We start from the raw sequence: 14,127 nt of genomic DNA, 5'->3' as shown, positions 1-14,127 counted from the left end.
AGCAGGTCTGATCGCAGGATCAGGTTCCCTGTTACATCGTAGGGATTCAGCTGAGTCTTATAGTAGGGACAGATCTCCTCTCTTTCCTTAGCTTTGGTAGCAGAACATAACAGTAAGTCCAGCCTGCAAATTCTCTAAGGAAAGATTTTTCTGTTCCATCATGGTGTCGGTTCAGGATTTGGCTCATCGCCTGCAGGGACTCTCTCTGGAGGTGGCCGAGCTCCGTCAGCACGTGAGTAACTGTCCTGGAGCACATTTCTTGGAGCCTAAGGTATGTTTGCCGGATTTATTTTTTGGTGAACACCGAGAATTTTTTTCATTTAAAAATGCTTGCTTATTGTATTTTCGTTTGAGACCTAAGTCCTCTGGGGATGAATCCCAGCGCGTAGGGTTCATAATGTCACTTTTGCGCAAAGAGCCTCAGGAGTGGGCCTTTTCTTTGCAACCTAGTGATTCATGCTTCAGATCAGTGGATAGTTTTTTTTCTGCTTTGGGACTATTATATGATGATCCTGACCGTGTCGCATCAGCTGAGACTGAGTTGAGACGTCTAAAACAAGGATCGGGTAATGTGGAAAAATATTGTACACATTTTCGTCGTTGGTCCACTCAAACAGGGTGGAACGATTCTGCTCTGAAAAGTCTATTTCTTGCTGGGCTCAGTGAAAGGGTTAAAGACCTGCTAATTGCTTATCCTACACCTGAGGATTTGCAACAGGCTATGCAATTAGCTATACGGGTGGATAGAAGACTGCGTGCTAGGGTTAATGAGAGCAAATCCTCTGCTATGTCAGTTTCTGGTTATGATAATGTGTGTACTAACAGTGGTGAACCGATGGAGATTGGATCGGTGGCACCTCGCTCTCAAGAAAAAGACCGTCGTTTTTCGGAAGGCTTGTGCTACTATTGCGGAAAATCTGGTCATTTGATTAAAGGCTGTGAGCTTCGGATGAAGAAAGAAAAAAAAAATGGTCAGTCACGCCCGTATTGCCTGTTTAAATTCCAAGGGTATATTTTTGGCTGCTTCCACGATTGCTCAGAAAAAATTAATGGAATTTCGGGTGTTTGTTGATTGCGGGTCTACACTGAATGTAATTGATGGGGGATTCGTGGAAAAACTCAATTTAAAACCTGAACCTTTATCATCCCCCATTGCTGTGGTTTCTGTGGATGGCTCCCCTTTGAAGAATATTACTCTCAAGGTCAGTGAATTTCCTCTCACTATTAATGGTGTTCACCATGAGAAATTGGATTTGGTAGTGTTGAATAACTTGCCTTCTCCAGTAATATTGGGTTTGCCCTGGTTAAAATTTCACAATCCTGTACTGGATTGGTCTACCAGTGAAATTAAATCCTGGAGCCATAAATGTTATGACAAGTGTTGTAATGGGCGTATTGCAGCTTTGGATAGGGGAGAATTGCCTGTTCCTATTCAGGATTTTTGGAGAGTTTTTTCTGAGAAGGAATCGCAGGTTTTGCCTCCCCATAGAGACTATGATTGTTCTATTGAATTTGTCCCTGGAGCGACTCTTCCTAAAAGTCGTTTATTTAACCTTACTATTCCTGAGAGGAAGGCTTTGGAGGAATACATACAGACAAGTTTGGCCGCCGGTCACATTAGGCCCTCTAAGTCTCCTGTGGCGGTTGGATTTTTTTTTGTAAAAAAAAAGGACGGCGGTTTACGTCCTTGTCTGGATTTTCGTGAGATTAACAAAATTACGGTACGCAATCCTTACCCACTGCCATTGATTCCTGATCTGTTTAACCAGTTATTGGGGGCCAAGTGGTTCTCTAAAATTGACCTTAAGGGGGCATACAATCTGTTGCGCATGAAGGAGGGTGATGAATGGAAGACTGCTTTTAACACTCCTGTGGGTCATTTTGAGAATCTGGTTATGCCTTTTGGTCTTACTAATGCTCCTGCATTTTTTCAGAATCTGATTAATGACATCCTTAGACCTTTGATCGGTAAAAATGTGGTTGTGTATTTGGATGACATTTTGATTTATTCGCCAGATCTGGAGTCTCATTGGCGGAGCGTGCGTGAGGTATTACAGTTATTAATGGACAATTCGCTTTTTGCTAAGCTGGAGAAATGTGAGTTCGCTGTACAGAGAATTAGTTTTTTGGGCTACATTATCTCCAGCAAAGGTTTTGAGATGGATCCGGTTAAGGTTCAGGCTGTGCAGGAATGGCCTAGGCCTATTGGTTTGAAATCGATACAGAGGTTTTTGGGTTTCGCCAATTACTACAGAAAATTCATAAAAAATTTTTCTAGTATTGTCAAACCTCTGACTGATCTCACCAGGAAAGGTGCTGATGCGGTTCAGTGGTCTTCTGAGGCCATTGAAGCTTTTGTGTATCTCAAGGAGAGGTTCACCTCTGCTCCCATCCTTATGCAGCCTGATGTTACTAGGCCGTTTTTGGTTGAGGTTGATGCTTCCTCTGTGGGGGTTGGCGCAGTATTGTCTCAGGATAACGGGGATGGATTACATCCCTGTGCCTTTTTTTCAAAAAAAATTTCGGAGACTGAACTGAATTACGATATTGGTAATCGGGAATTATTGGCTATTAAACTCGCATTTGAACACTGGCGCCACTTCTTGGAAGGTGCGGAATTTCCCGTTCAGGTTCTTACGGATCATAAAAATCTGATATATCTTGATGCTGCCAAGCGCCTGAATGCCCGTCAGGCTAGGTGGGCACTGTTTTTCTCGCGGTTTAATTTCTCCGTTACTTACATCCCTGGTACTAAGAATGTTAAGGCGGATGCCTTATCTCGCAGTTTTTCTCCCATAGTCGGTGCTGAGAAAGAGGAAAACATTTTACAAGAAGGTGTTGTGATAGCTGCTTTAGACTCCGTTTTGGAAGATGAGATTCTTAAAGCTCAGGAGAATGCCCCATCTAACACTCCTCATGGGAGGTTGTTTGTGCCTGGGACCTTTAGGAGAGATTTGTTTGTTGAGTGTCACGAATCTCGGTTGGCAGGTCATCCCGGAATCTCTGAGACCAAGAGACTGGTGGGTCGCAGTTTTTGGTGGCCTGGATGGCAGAAGGAAGTCATTAAGTGGGTGCGCCAATGTACTATATGTGCTAGATCTAAGTCCTCACATACTCCTGCTGCGGGGTTGCTTTGTCCTTTGGAGGTCCCCAGTGCTCCTTGGACACATTTGGCTATGGACTTTATAACTGACCTTCCCCCCTCTGAGGGTTTTACTGTCATCTGGGTGGTCGTGGACCGTTTTAGCAAGATGTGTCACTTGGTTCCCTTCGTCAAACTGCCCTGCGCTAAAACTCTCGCTAAGGCCTTTGTCAAGGAAATTGTCAGACTTCATGGCGTTCCTACTGACATTGTTTCTGATAGGGGTCCTCAGTTCGTGGCTCGTTTTTGGCGTGCCTTTTGTGACAGGTTGGGAATTCATTTGTCGTTTTCGTCCGGATATCATCCTGAATCTAATGGCCAGACAGAAAGGAAAAACCAGGATGTTGAGCAGTTCTTGCGTTGTTTTGTGGCAGACAATCAAGAGGGGTGGTCTGAGTTTCTGCCACTTGCCGAATTTGCTCTGAACAATCATACATCTTCTTCTGCTGGTTGTTCGCCTTTTTTTTGTTGTTCTGGGAGACATCCGTCGTTTGGGTCGTTCTCCAAGTTGGGATCTGCCGTGCCTGAGGAGGAGAATTTTTCCGGTGATTTGGAAAGAGTTTGGACGGATGTGCGTGGTAATCTTCAGGAGGCCAACAGAAAATCTAAAGACTACTTTGATAGGAAACGACAGGAGGTTTTGTTCGCTGTTGGTGACATGGTTTGGTTGTCCTCTAGGAATCTGCGGTTGAGGATTCCTTCTAAGAAATTGGGTCCCAAGTTTGTAGGGCCCTTTAAGGTGCTTCAGGTTGTCAACCAATCTGCTGTTAGGTTGGAGGTTCCTACCTCCTGGAGAATTAATCCGGTCTTTCATGTCTCTCTGTTAAAAAAAGCTGTTGTGTCGGATGGTGACGCCTCTGCCTCTGTTCCTCCGGTGGTGGAGGACGGAGAATATGAAATTTCTCGCGTCCTTGACTCTAGACGGTATAGAGGTAGTTTGCAGTATCTTGTGGCCTGGAAAGGTTTCGGACCCGAGGATAACTCTTGGGTGAGGTCAGATGATGTTTCCGCGTCCAGACTTATCAGAGCGTTTCACAGGAGATTTCCTGATAAGCCTGGTCCTAGGGGATCCGGAGGATCCTCTTAGAAGGGGGGGTACTGTTAGAACCTTGCTGTTAGGTTTTTTTTCCTTTGCTGGTCACATGACTTTGTTGGCCTATTTAATCCTGCTCCGCCCTTCTGGCTTTGCTGGACTTCATTGTATATCTACTTTCTAGCTAGCCTGTGCTCTGTATCTAACTCTGTTAGTTTGCTTGGTCTACGGACCTCTATGTTCTATCTATTTTGTTTGTTCGTCTGTCTGCTACTATTTCTGTTAGGAGGTGTCCCATATTCCTCCCAGTCCTTAGTACTTGTAGGGATTCCCTCCCCACATCTATAGGTCTTCGTACAGACTAGATTAGGACTTTAGCAGGTCTGATCGCAGGATCAGGTTCCCTGTTACATCGTAGGGATTCAGCTGAGTCTTATAGTAGGGACAGATCTCCTCTCTTTCCTTAGCTTTGGTAGCAGAACATAACACTTACTACCTGTGCCTCTGAATAGTGTCCGCCTATTGGGCTGCTTCTGGGACGGAGCATACTATATAGATCGCTGTTTGCCCATGGGGTGGTCCAGATCCTGCTCACTATTTGAGGCGTTTAGTTGCTTCCTTGAATGGGTTGTAATGGACGTTTCTAAGTGGGCCCATATTATCCATAACCTCAACAACTTCTTATGCCTGGGCCCAAAAGATTTGCCACAGTATGAATACACGCGGTAGTCCACCTGTGAGAAGGAGAGAGCTGGAGGGAGAGCGGACACCACAGAGCCGAGGGGTTAGATGGAGAAAGGAAAAAGGAAAGAGGGCGAGGGAGGTAAGGGAGTACAGTGGAAGGCCGACCTGAGCTCCCCCACATTCCTGATGGGTGGGGAACAGCCCTGGGAGGAAAAGCCGCTTGCGCATCCCTTTGAGGTTATAGGCGCGAGCGGGCAGAGGGACTACGCTAGAGTGCGAAGCTGACATGGCCAGTCCGTTCCTGCCCGTGCGACCTCCGTGTCGCCAGCTTTGTGCCAGAGCCGTGGTGGACCCTGACGGCCTGCACCCATATCCCAATACTGGTGCCTGTCCGTTGGTGGGTCGAGCCCCCCCGCGGTGGGGGGGAGTAACATCTGCAGAAGAAAGACCATCTTCCAGCCAAACTAAGATGTCTACTTCTTTTTGTGGACAATGTGATACGATCCCCTTCTTACGGACACGCCCATCGCTACAAATTCCAGATGAGGCACAAAAACAGCAGGTGCTTCAACGGATATCAAGTGCTCCTTCAAGTTGGCTCTCCTCCACCTCAACTTCAACATCACAAATACTCTAGTCCTCAGAGGTGTCACCCCAATCGCACTTGCTTCCTCACAGCTCCCAAGTCTCCAGCTGCGCGTCTGAGTATGGGGTAACACAGATGGTTGAGTCTGCACAGTTGTTTACTCATACTATAGCCTGGGAAACGGAGGTCTGCTCCAGAGCTTCTGTTAATCCAGACGAGGAAATGATCTGCACTGATGCCCAGAATCTTTATGAATCGGATCCAGGACCAGATGAAGAAGGTTCTGAGCATAATGTAGAACCTCGTTCCCAAACTGTATCTCCTGTTGGTGGAGACAATGATGAAGACGATGATGAGACTCAAATACCTGATTGGAGTGACAACTTGACTTTTCGGTCAGGGCAGGAAGAGGTTGGTTCTGAGGATGACGGGTGTGAGAACACACAGGGTGATGATGACGAGGTTGGAGATTCCACTTATTGTCAACCCACAGTCAGCCAGTCGATGAGGTCAGCAGAGGAGGTGGAGGAGGATGCTATTGACGACGAGGTTAGGTTGCGTCTTCCTGGACAGAGACGGAGTACTTGAAGCACGTCAACAACTGCATCCTCAACCACAACTCTGCCTCTGACCACAAGTCGTAGTGGCTCTTCAGGTCGCATGGGCTCTAAGCCTTGCAAAGTCTGGGCATTTTTTCAGATCGATAAGGATGACCCAACTCGTGTTATCTGTAATATTTGTCACCAAAAGCTAAATAGAGGCCAAAAAATCCATAGTTTGAGTACTTCATGCATGAAACGTCACATGGATATGAAGCATAAGTTGCAGTGGGAAGCTCACTGTGCTACAATGCGGATTAGCTGGCCGGGCCAACCACCGTCTGCCCCATCTTGTGCATCCGTGGCCTCTTCAACCTCTGTGACTGGGGGGACAGCAGTCACACATGTTTTTGGACGCAGACCAGCCACCTCTTTACCCGCAACAGCCAGTGTGATTGGCAGGTCATCATTTCATTTGGAAGTGGAAACACCAGCTGGTGTTGAGCGCTCTCCGACATTGAGAGCACCACCTTTGGATCAAGGCAACCTAACTTTTCCGCCTGCATTTTCCTCACAGACCGGCAGTTTGCCGGGGACACCCTACTCAACCCCGTCTAAGCACAACAGCCAGCCCTCGGTCCCTCAGATGTGGACAAGTAAAAGACAATTTCCTCCTAGTTATGACTAAGCTAAGAGGTTGAATTTCACCATCTGCAAGCTGTTGGCTTCAGAAATGCTGCCTTTCCGCCTGGTGGACACAGAGGATTTTCGAGACCTTATGTCCGTCGCAGTGCCCCAGTACCAGATGCCCATTCGGCACTACTTCTCAAAGAAAGGTGTGCCTGCGCTCCACCAGCATGTCGCACACAACATCACCGCTTCTTTGAGAAACTCTGTGTGTGACAGGATGCATTTCACCACAGACACTTGGACGAGTAGGCATGGACAGGGGCGGTACATGTCACTGACTGGGCACTGGGTAACTATGGTGACAGCAGGACAAGGGGCTGCTGTCCAAGTCTTGCCATCCCGCCGAGTTGTGCGTCAATCCTCTTTATCTAGAAGTTCCTCCACTGCTTCTGCCTCCTCAACCTCCTCTCTGTCCTTCACCTACACCCAAAGCCTGTATGGTAATGCCACCCGATTTCTAACTGTGCAGAAGGAATCCTGCACACCTCCTTACTATGTTGGCAGCAGAGCTCAACGGCATCAGGTGGTGTTTACTTTGAAATGTCTGGGAAATGTGAGTCACACAGCTGAGGAGTTGTGGTCAGCTCTGGTGACCCAGTTTCATGAATGGTTCTCTCCACTGGACCTGCAACCAGGGAAGGCCGTGTGCGACAATGCTGCAAACCTGGGTGCGGCCCTTCGCCAGGGCAATATCACACACGTGCCTTGTATGGCTCAAGTGTTGAAACTATTTGTCCAGCAATTTTTAGCCCACTATCCCGGACTAGACGGCTTTCTGCAGAGGGCACTGTCGCTGTGTGCTAACTTACGCCGTTCGCATCCTGCAGCTCAACGACTTACATCTCTACAGAAGTCGTTGGGCCTGCCAGTTCACCGGCTGAAATGCGATGTGCCGACACGGTGGAATTCAAGTCTGCACATGTTGCAGCGACTGTGGCAGCACCAACAAGCCCTGGTGCAATACTTTCTGACGTATAGCCAGGGCCAATGAGATCCAGAGGTGGGGCAAATCACGCTGCAGGAGTTGTCTCAGATCAGGGACCTATGCACCCTTCTGCACAGTTTTGAAATGGCGACGAAGATGTTTAGTGCTGACGATGCCATTATCAGCATGACTATTCGGTGGTTTACATGCTGGAGCACACGTTAAACAGAATTCGGAGTCAGGTGGTGGGACAAGAGAAGGTGGAGGAAGTAGAGGAGGAGTCGTATGCGAAAGGGATAACATCTCCAAGGTCCAGACGGTCGGCAGCACCAAGGCGGCAGGCATGGGAGGGTGGGGGAGAGGGATTAACCAGGGCACATGGTAGCAGCCAAACTGTTGAGGAAGGTGCAGGAGCCGAGGAAGAAGTGGAGGACGAACTGGCAATGGGCATGGAAGACTCATCAGATGAGGGAGACCTTGATCAGATTTCTGTTGTGCGAGGTTGGGGGGAGAGGGCAGAGGAAGGAAGCACGATTCTTACCTCGCTACCAACACAACAAGGACTTGGTCGTCCTGGATGCGCAGGACACATGAGTGCCTTTTTGCTGCACTACCTGCAACATGACCCTTGGATTGTCAGAATTCGAAGTAATCCCGACTACTGGGTTGCCACACTCTTAGATCCCCGGTACAAAAGTAAATTTGCCGAAATAATTCCTGCCATATTAAGGGATTCACGCATGCAGGAGTATCAGCAGAGGCTGTTGCAGAATCTTACATGTGCTTTTCCACAAAACACCAGTGGTGCAAGTAGTGAATCTCACAGTTCTAACTTGCCAACCGTGGGACTGTTGAGTCTTCATTAGAGATGAGCGTTGTTCGACTCAAACTGTTCGCCAATCTCAAATTCGAGCTGTTTTGGGCGGTGTTCAAGCCGTTCGGCGAACACGAACAATTTGAAAAAAATTCGGCTGTTCGAGGTTATGTTCGATAACTGTAAGTGCACCAAAATCATAACTGGATTTTTTCTCAGTAATGCTGAAAATTAATGTTAATACGCAGTTTGAGTGTTCAGCGGGGCGGTGGGAGGGGCAGGGTATGGATCTCTGCAGGAATAATGAAGATCTCCATTTTTTTTTCTCTTTCCCGCATTTACAGTGGGGAGGTGCAATCTGTCAGCCTATCAGCAGAGCACACACGGAGCGAACTGCTTTTTTTCACACAAGCAAGGGCATGTGTCATTGGCAGTGTATGTCACATGTCCTTACCCTATAAGACCCAGCCATTTTCCCCGTCGCCACCATTTTCTCACTGCTGCAGCTGCGTGTTAGACGGCACTGCTGTTGCTGTGTGCACTATACCTTGTTAATTTAAAGCCAATTTTCGCACAAATCTACAAATAGCTTGGGAGTAGGGAAGAGTTGTGAATGCAGTCCTTTTAAGGACTAGGTTACAGCATTTCCTACGACTTTCAGGCAGGTCTGTGCTCTTAAATAGATAGGTTGGGAGTAAAGACGAATTGTAATTGCAGTCCTTTTTCTGAACTAAGTTACATCAGTTCCTATCAGTTTTTGCCAGGCAGGTCTGTGCCAGTGCTGTGCAAGTTTTTTTCACAGCATTTTTCTAAATCTAGCAAAGCTAATCCTTTTTGGCCTATTGCAGAGTGTGTTAGTCAGTGAAGTAGCCTATCTGTGTTGCAAGCTACACCACCTGTGTATAGAATACCAATTTTTTTACTGCACCTAGTGAAGTAAAACCTTTTGGGCATAGCATCATTCTATTAGTCCATCTATACTGACCTCCAAAAGGTTGCAAATTGAATATAATTTTTTTCTGCTTCTAGCTCCGAAAAAATATTTGGGCTTCTAACAGTGTGTGGGACTTGTTCTATTAGTCCATCTATACTGACCTCCATCAGGTTGCAAATTAAAAATAATTTTTATCAGCATCTAGCTCTGAAAAAATATTTGGGCTTCTAGCAGTGTCTGGGACTTGGTCTATTAGTCCATCTATACTGACCTCCATCAGGTTGCAAATTAAAAATAATTTTTATCTGAATCTAGCTCTGAAAAAATATTTGGGCTTCTAGCAGTGTGTGGGACTTGTTCTATTAGTCCATCTATACTGACCTCCATCAGGTTGCAAAGTGAATATAATTTTTTTCTGCATCTAGCACTGAAAAAATATTTGGGCTTCTAGCAGTGTGTGGGACTTGGTCTATTAGTCCATCTATACAGACCTCCATCAGGTTGCAAATTAAAAATATTTTTTTTCTGCATCTAGCTCTGAAAATATATTTGCGCTTCTAGCAGTGTGTGCTACTTGTTCTATTAGTCCATCTGTACTGACCTAAATCAGGTTGCAAATTGAATATAATTTTTTTCTGCATCTAGCTCTGAAAAAATATTTGGGCTTCTAGCAGTATGTGGGACTTGGTCTATTAGTCGATCTATACTGACCTCCATCAGGTTGCAAATTGAATATAATTTTTTTCTGCATCTAGCTCTGAAAAAATATTTGGGCTTCTAGCAGTGTGTGGGACTTGTTCTATTAGTCCATCTATACTGACCTCCATCAGATTGCAAATTGAATATAATTTTTTTCTTCATCTAGCTCTGAAAAAATATTTGGCCTTCTAGCAGTGTGTGGGACTTGTTCTATTAGTCCATCTATACTGACCTCCATCAGGTTGCAAATTGAATATAATTTTTTTCTGCATCTAGCTCTGAAAAATTATTTGGGCTTCTAGCAGTGTGTGGGACTTGTTCTATTAGTCCATCTATACTGACCTCCATCAGGTTGCAAATTGAATATAATTTTTTTCTGCAACTAGCCCTGAAAAAATATTTGGGCTTCTAGCAGTGTGTGTGACTTGGTCTATTAGTCCATCTATACTGACCTCCATCAGGTTGCAAATTAAAAATAATTTTTTTCTGCATCTAGCTCTGAAAAAATATTTGGGCTTCTAGCAGTGTGTGCGACTTGTTCTATTAGTCCATCTATACTGACCTCCATCAGGTTGCAAATTGAATATAATTTCTTTCTGCATCTAGCTCTGAAATAATATTTGGGCTTCTAGCAGTGTGTGTGACTTGTTCTATTAGTCCATCTATACCGACCTCCATCAGGTTGCAAATTGAATATCATTTTTTTCTGCACCTAGCTCTGAAAAATTATTTGGGCTTCTAGCAGTGTGTGGGACTTGTTCTATTAGTCCATCTATACTGACCTCCATCAGGTTGCAAATTGAATATAATTTTTTTCTGCAACTAGCCCTGAAAAAATATTTGGGCTTCTAGCAGTGTGTGTGACTTGGTCTATTAGTCCATCTATACTGAACTCCATCAGGTTGCAAATTAAAAATAATTTTTTTCTGCATCTAGCTCTGAAAAAATATTTGGGCTTCTAGCAGTGTGTGGGACTTGTTCTATTAGTCCATCTATACTGACCTCCATCAGGTTGCAAATTGAATATAATTTTTTTCTGCATCTAGCTCTGAAAAAATATTTGGGCTTCTAGCAGTGTGTGGGACTTGGTCTATTAGTCCATCTATACTGACCTCCATCAGGTTGCAAATTAAAAATATTTTTTTTCTGCATCTAGCTCTGAAAAAATATTTGGGCTTCTAGCAGTGTGTGCGACTTGTTCTATTAGTCCATCTATACTGACCTCCATCAGGTTGCAAATTGAATATAATTTTTTTCTGCATCTAACCCAGCCAATAGTTTTGGCCTAATACCACAGTTTGGCCACTCAGCTCTGCTCGGTTCCCATCCATTGTTTTTTTGTGCAAACAACTCCAGAGTTGAGAATTAGTTAACCACCAAAATGAGTGGAAAAAGGCCTGCTGCTGGTGGAAAGGGGAATAGGCGTGTTGGGAAGGGGAAAAAAGGTTGTGTCCGTGGGGTAGGTGTTAAAGCAACAGTAACATCTGCAGAAGAAAGACCATCTTCCAGCCAAACTAAAATGTCTACTTCTTTTAGCGGACAATGTGATAAGATCCCTTTCTTACGGCCACGCCAATCGCTACAAATTCCAGATGAGGCACAAAAACAGCAGGTGCTTCAACGGATATCAAGTGCTCCTTTAAGTGGGCTCTCCTCCACATCAACTTCAACATCACAAATTCTCCAGTCCTCAAAGGTGTCACCCCAATCGCACTTGCTTCCTCACAGCTCCCAAATCTCCAGCTGCCCGTCTGAGTATGAGGTAGAACAAATGGTTGAGTCTGCAGAACTGTTTACTCATACTATAACCTGGGAATCAGAGGTCGGCTCCAGCGCTTCTGTGAATCCAGACGAGGAAATGATCTGCACTGATGCCCAGAATCTTTATGAGTCGGATCCAGGACCAGACGCTGAAGGTTCTGACCATAATGTAGACCCTCATTCCCAAACTGTAACTCATGTTGGTGGAGACAATGAGGAAGACGATGATGAGACTCAAATACCTGATTGGAGCGACAACTTTAGTTTTTTGTCAGGGCAGGAACAGGTTGGCTCTGAGGACGATGGGTGTGATAACGCACAGGGTGATGATGATGAGGTTGGAGATCCCACTTACTGTCAACCCACAGTCAGCCAAGAGATGAGGTCAGCAGAGGAGGTGGAGGAGAATGCTAGTGACGACGAGGTTAGGTTGCGCCTTCCTGGACAGATACGTAGTACTTGAAGCACGTCAACAACTGCATCCTCAAACACAACTCTGCCTCTCACCACAAGTCGTGGTGGCTCTTCAGGTCGCATGGGTGCTAAGCCTTGCTTAGCCTGGGCATTTTTTCAGATCGATAAAGATGACCCAACTTGTGTTATCTGTAACATTTGTCAGCAAAAGCTAAGCAGAGGCCAAAAAATACATAGTTTGAGTACTTCATGCATGAATCGGCACATGGACATGAAGCATAAGTTGCAGTGGGAAGCTCACTGTGCTACAATGCGGCCTAGCCGGCCGGGCCAACCACCGTCTGCCATATCTTGTGCATCCACGGCCTCTTCATCCTCTGTGACTGGGGGGACAGCAGTCACACCTGTTTTGGGACGCAGACCTGCCACCTCTTTACCCGCAACAGCCAGCGTGTTTGGCAGGTCATCATTTTCTTTGGAGGTGGTAACACCAGCTGGTGTTTAGCGCTGTCCGACATCGATAGCACCACCTTTGGATCAAGGCAACCTAACATGTCCGCCTGCATCTTCCTCACAGACCGGCAGTTTGCCGGGGACACCCTTATCAACCCCGTCTAAGCACAATAGCCAGCCCTCGGTCCCTCACATGTGGACAAGTAATAGACCATTTCCTCCTAGCCATGATAAAGCTAAGAGGTTGAATTTCACCATCTGCAAGCTCTTGGCTACAGAAATGCTGCCTTTCCACCTGGTGGACACAGAGGATTTTCGAGACCTTATGGCCGTCGCAGTGCCCCAGTACCAGATGCCCAGTCGGCACTACTTCTCAAAGAAAGGTGTGCCTGCGCTCCACCAGCATGTCTCACACAACATCACCGCTTCTTTGAGAAACTCTGTGTATGACAGTGTGCATTTCACCACAGACATTTGGATGAGTAGGCATGGACAGGGGCGTTACATGTCGCTGACTGGGCACTGGGTAACTATGGTGACAGCAGGACAAGGGGCTGCTGTCCAAGTCTTGCCGTCCCCACGAGTTGTGCATCATTCCTCTTTATCTCAAAGTTCCTCCACTGCTTCTGCCTCCTCAACCTCCTGTCGGTCCTCCACCTGCACCCAAAGCCTGTCTGGTCATGCCACAAGCTCTCTAACTGCGCAGAAGGGATCCTGCACACCTCCTTACTATGCTGGCAGTAGGGCTCAATGTCATCAGGCGGTTTTTACTTTGAAATGTCTGGGAAATGTAAGTCACACAGCTGAGGAGTTGTGGTCAGCTCTGGAAAACCAATTTCATGAATGGTTGTCTCCACTGGACCTGAAACCAGGGAAGGCCGTGTGCGACAATGCTGCAAACCTGGGTGCGGCCCTTCGCCGGGGCAATGTCACACACGTGCCTTGTATGGCTCACGTGTTGAACCTGGCTGTCCAGCAATTTTTATCCCACTATCCCGGACTAGATGGCTTTCTGCAGAGGGCACGGTCGCTGTGTGCTCACTTCCGCCGTTTGCATCCCGCAGCTCAGCGACTTACATCTCTACAGAAGTCGTTGGGCCTGCCACTTCACCAGCTAAAATGTGATGTGCCTACCCGGTGGAATTCAACTCTGCACATGTTGCAGCGACTGTGGCAACACCGACAAGCCCTGGTGCAATACGTTCTGACGTATAGCCTGGGCCAACGAGATCCAGAGGTGGGGCAAATCACGCTGGAGGAGTGGTCTCAGATCAGGGACCTATGCACCCTTCTGCACAGTTTTGAAATGGCGACGAAGATGTTTAGTGCTGACGATGCCATTATCAGCATGACTATTCTGGTGATTTACATGCTGGAGCACATGTTAAACTGAATTCGGAGTCAGGTGGTGGCACAAGAGGAGGTGGAGGAAGTAGAGGAGGAGGAGTTGTAT

The sequence above is a fragment of the Phyllobates terribilis genome, unplaced genomic scaffold, assembly GCF_046119375.1.
Source record: "Phyllobates terribilis strain yellow unplaced genomic scaffold, ASM4611937v1 Scaffold_2__4_contigs__length_985480577, whole genome shotgun sequence".
Classification (NCBI taxonomy): Eukaryota; Metazoa; Chordata; class Amphibia; order Anura; family Dendrobatidae; genus Phyllobates; species Phyllobates terribilis.
The sequence above is the reverse complement of the archived record's forward strand: the minus strand, read 5'-3'. Positions refer to the sequence as shown.